The sequence below is a fragment of the Bombina bombina genome, chromosome 6 (assembly GCF_027579735.1).
Source record: "Bombina bombina isolate aBomBom1 chromosome 6, aBomBom1.pri, whole genome shotgun sequence".
NCBI classification, from domain to species: domain Eukaryota; kingdom Metazoa; phylum Chordata; class Amphibia; order Anura; family Bombinatoridae; genus Bombina; species Bombina bombina.
This window is the reverse complement of record NC_069504.1, coordinates 1,104,707,310-1,104,713,309: the sequence shown is the minus strand read 5'-3', so window position 1 is coordinate 1,104,713,309 and position 6,000 is coordinate 1,104,707,310.

Here is a 6,000-nt window from a genome sequence, read left to right as displayed (position 1 = left end):
TATGATAGCCTTATGTATGTCTCATCAAGTATATACATATTACATGTTACTTATTTCTTACGATAAACGTATGCATGTCCCATCATCTACACATATTACATGTTACTGTTTTCTTAGGATAGCCTTATGTATGTCTCATCAAGTCTATACAAATTACATGTTACTGTTTAAATAGAATAGCCTTATGTATGCCTCATCGTCTATACATATTACATGTTACTGTTTCCTTAGGATAGCCTTATGTATGTCCCATCAAGTCTACACATATTACATGTTACTGTTTCCTTATAATAGCCTTATGTATGTCTCATCAAGACTACCCATATTAAATGTTACTGTTTCCTTATAATAGCCTTATGTATGTCTCATCAAGTCTACACATATTACATGTTACTGTTTTCTTAGCATAGCCTTATGCATGTCCCATCAAGTCTACCCATATTACATGTTACTGTTTTCTTAAGATAGCCCTATGCATGTCCCATCAAGTCTACACATATTACATGTTACTGTTTCCTTAGGATAGCCTTATGCCTGTCACATCAAGTCTACCCATATTACATGTTACTGTTTCCTTAGGATAGCCTTATACATGTCCCATCAAGTCTATACATTTTACACGTTACTGTTTTCATAGGATAGCCTTATGTATGTCTCATCAAGTCTACACATATTACATGTTACTGTTTTCTTAGGATAGCCTTATGTATGTCCCATAAAGTCTACACATTTACATTAATATTTTCTTTGGATAGCCTTATGCATGTCCCATCAAGTCTATACAAATTCCATGTTACTGTTTCCTTAGGATATCCTTATGCATTTCCCATCAAGTCTACACATATTACATGTTACTTATTACTTAGGATAGCCTTATGTATGTCCCATCAAGTCTACACATATTAAATGTTACTGTTTTCTTAGGATAACCTTATGTATGTCCCATCAAGTCTTCACATATTACATGTTACTGTTTTCTTAGGATAGCCTTATAAATGTCCCATCAAGTCTACCCATATTACATGTTACTGTTTTCTTAGGATTGCCTTATGCATGTCCCATCAAGTCTACCCATTTTAAATGTTACTGTTTCCTTATGATAGCCTTATGCATGTCCCATCAAGTCTACACATATTACATGTTACTGTTTTCTTAGGATAGCCTTATGCATATCCCATCAAGTCAACCTATATTTAATGTTACTGTTTCCTTATGATAGCCTTATGCATGTCCCATCAATTCTACACATATTACATGTTACTGTTTTCTTAGGATAGCCTTATGTATGTCCTATCATGTCTACCCATATTACATGTTATTGTTTTCTTAGGAAAGCCTTATGCATGTCCCATCAAGTCTACACATATTACATGTTACTGTTTTCTTAGGATAGCCTTATGCATGTCACATCAAGTCTACCCATATTACATGTTACTGTTTCCTTATGATAGCCTTATGCATGTCCCATCAATTCTACACATATTACATGTTACTGTTTCTTTATGATAGCCTTATGTATGTCTCATCAAGTCTATACATATTACATGTTACTTATTTCTTATGATAGCCTTATGCATGTCCCATCAATTCTACACATATTACATGTTACTGTTTACTTAGGATAGCCTTATGTATGTCCCATCAAGTCTATACATATTACATGTTACTGTTTCCTTAGGATAGCCTTATGTATGTCCCATCAAGTCTACACATATTACATGTTACTGTTTTCTTAGCATAGCCTTATGCATGTCCCATCAAGTCTACACATATTACATGTTACTGTTTCCTTAGGATAGCCTTATGTATGTCCCATCAAGTCTACACATATTACATGTTACTGTTTCCTTAGGATAGCCTTATGTATATCCCATCAAGTCTACACATATTACATCTTACTGTTTACTTAGGATAGCCTTATGCATGTCCCATCAAGTCTACCCATATTACATGTTACTGTTTACTTAGGATAGCCTTATGCATGTCCCATCAAGTCTACACATATTACATGTTACTGTTTCCTAAGGATAGCCTTATGTATATCCCATCAAGTCTACACATATTACATCTTACTGTTTACTTAGGATAGCCTTATGCATGTCCCATCAAGTCTACACATATTACATGTTACTGTTTCCTTAGGATAGCCTTATGTATATCCCATCAAGTCTACACATATTACATGTTACTGTTTCCTTAGGATAGCCTTATGCATGTCCCATCAAGTCTACACATATTACATGTTACTGTTTTCTTAAGATAGCCCTATGCATGTCCCATCAAGTCTACACATATTACATGTTACTGTTTCCTTAGGATAGCCTTATGTATGTCCCATCAAGTCTACACATATTACATGTTACTGTTTCCTTAGGATAGCCTTATGTATATCCCATCAAGTCTACACATATTACATCTTACTGTTTACTTAGGATAGCCTTATGCATGTCCCATCAAGTCTACCCATATTACATGTTACTGTTTACTTAGGATAGCCTTATGCATGTCCCATCAAGTCTACACATATTACATGTTACTGTTTACTTAGGAAAGCCTTATGCATGTCCCATCAAGTCTACACAAATTACATGTTACTGTTTCTTTAGGATAGCCTTATGCATATCCCATCAAGTCTAGCCATATTAAATGTTACTGTTTCATTATGATAGCCTTATGTATGTCTCATCAAGTCTATATATATTATATGTTACTGTTTCTTTAGGATAGCCTAATGCATGTCCCATCATGTCTACCCATATTACATGTTACTTATTTCTTAGGATAAACTTATGCATGTCCCATCAAGTGTCCACATATTACATGTTACTGTTTTCTTAGCATAGCCCTATGCATGTCCCATCAAGTCTACCCATATTACATGATACTGTTTCCTTAGGATAGCTTTATGCATGTCCCATCAAGTCTACACATATTACATGTTACTGTTTCCTTAGGATAGCCTTATGCATGTACCATCAAGGCTACACATATTACATGTTACTGTTTTCTTAGGATAGCCTTATGCATGTCCCATCAAGTCTATACATATTACATGTTACTGTTTCCTTAGGATAGCCTTATACATGTCCCATCAAGTCTACCCATATTACATGTTACTGTTTTTTTAGGATAGCCTTATGCATGTCCCATCAAGTCTATACATATTACATGTTACTGTTTTCTTAGGATAGCCTTATGTATGTCCCATCAAGTCTACACATATTACATGTTACTGTTTTCTTAGGATAACCTTATGTATGTCCCATCAAGTACACATAGTACATGTTACTGTTTTCTTAGGATAGCCTTATGCATGTCCCATCAAGTCTACACATATTACATGTTACTTATTTCTTAGGATAGCCTTATACATGTCCCATCAAGTCTATACAAATTACATGTTACTGTTTCCTTAGGATAGCCTCATGCATGTCCCATCAAGTCTATACATATTACATGTTACTGTTTTCTTAGGATAGCCTTATGTATGTCTCATCAAGTCAGTACAAATTACGTTACTGTTTTCTTAGGATAGCCTTATGCATGTCCCATCAAGTCTACACATAGTACATGTTACTGTTTCCTTAGGATAGCCTTATGCATGTCACATCAAGTCTTCCCATATTACATGTTACTGTTTACTTAGGATAGCCTTATGCATGTCACATCAAGTCTACCCATATTACATGTTACTGTTTTCTTAGGATAGCCTTATGTATGTCCCATCAAGTCTATACAAATTACACATTACTGTTTTCTTAGGATAGCCTTATGTATGTCTCATCAAGTCTATACAAATTACATGTTACTGTTTAAATAGGATAGCCTTATGTATGCCTCATCAAGTCTATACATATTACATGTTACTGTTTTCTTAGGATAGCCTTATGCATATCCCATCAAGTCTACCCATATTACATGTTACTGTTTTCTTAGGATAGCCTTATGTATGTCCCATCAAGTCTATACAAATTACACATTACTGTTTTCTTAGGATAGCCTTATGTATGTCTCATCAACTCTATACAAATTACATGTTACTATTTAAATAGGATAGCCTTATGTATGCCTCATCAAGTCTATACATATTACATGTTACTGTTTTCTTAGGATAGCCTTATGCATATTCCATCAAGTCTACCCATATTACATGTTACTGTTTTCTTAAGATAGCCCTATGCATGTCCCATCAAGTCTACCCATATTGCATGTTACTGTTTTCTTAGGATAGCCTTATGCATGTCCCATCAAGTCTACACATATTACATGTTACTGTTTCCTTTGGATAGCCTTATGCATGTCCCATCAAGTCTACACATATTACATGTTACTGTTTTCTTAGGATAGCCTTATGCATGTCCCATCAAGTCTACCTATATTACATGTTACTGTTTCCTTAGGATAGCCTTATGTATGTCCCATCAAGTCTATACATATTACATGTTACTGTTTCCTTAGGATAGCCTTATGTATGTCTCATCAAGTCTACCCATATTGCATGTTACTGTTTTCTTAGGATAGCCTTATGCATGTCCCATCAAGTCTACACATATTACATGTTACTGTTTCCTTCGGATAGCCTTATGCATGTCCCATCAAGTCTACACATATTACATGTTACTGTTTTCTTAGGATAGCCTTATGCATGTCCCATCAAGTCTACCTATATTACATGTTACTGTTTCCTTAGGATAGCCTTATGTATGTCCCATCAAGTCTACACATATTACATGTTACTTATTACTTAGGATAGCCTTATGCATGTCCCATCAAGTCTACACATATTACATGTTACTGTTTTTTTAGGATAGCCTTATGCATGTCCCATCAAGTCTATACATATTACATGTTACTGTTTTCTTAGGATAGCCTTATGTATGTCCCATCAAGTCTACACATATTACATGTTACTGTTTTCTTAGGATAACCTTATGTATGTCCCATCAAGTCTACACATAGTACATGTTACTGTTTTCTTAGGATAGCCTTATGCATGTCCCATCAAGTCTACACATATTACATGTTACTTATTTCTTAGGATAGCCTTATACATGTCCCATCAAGTCTATACAAATTACATGTTACTGTTTCCTTAGGATAGCCTCATGCATGTCCCATCAAGTCTACACATATTACATGTTACTTATTTCTTAGGATAGCCTTATACATGTCCCATCAAGTCTATACATATTACATGTTACTGTTTTCTTAGCATAGCCTTATGCATGTACCATAAAGTCTATACAAATTACATGTTACTGTTTCCTTAGGATAGCCTTATGCATGTTCCATCAAGTCTACACATATTACATATTACTGTTTCCTTAGGATAGCCTTATGCATGTCCCATCAAGTCTACCCATATTACCAGACATGTGCGTTTCGATTCGTTCTGAAATGAAATTCGGATAAATTTGATAATTCAGAGATTCGGATAGATTCGAATTTCTGAATTACGGTAGTACTGAATCTACCGAAAAAATCCGAATTAGTTCGTATTTATTAGTTACATTCGGATGGCCATGGATTACACTACTATTGTACAGTATATTAGGTTATATAACTCTGCTATGGGTTACACCTAATATACAGTACATAATGCTAGTCTAATACACAGCACATCCCAACTAATACATACCGAAATTCCGAATTTCCAAATCGAACCAAACCGAATCCAGACAAATGAATCCGAAACGAATCCGAAATAAATTCATTCGAATTATTCAGAATTCGAATCGATCGGAACCGAAATTCAAAAATAACCTAATCGATCCGAACCGAAACAAATTTTTCCGCCGTGCACAAGTCTACATATTACATGTTACTGTTTTCTTAGCATAGCCTTATGTATGTCCCATCAATTCTACACATATTACATATTACTGTTTCCTTAGGATAGCCTTATGCATGTCCCATCAAGTCTACCCATATTACATGTTTCTGTTTTCTTATGATAGCCTTATGTATGTCCCATCAATTCTACCTATATTACATGTTTCT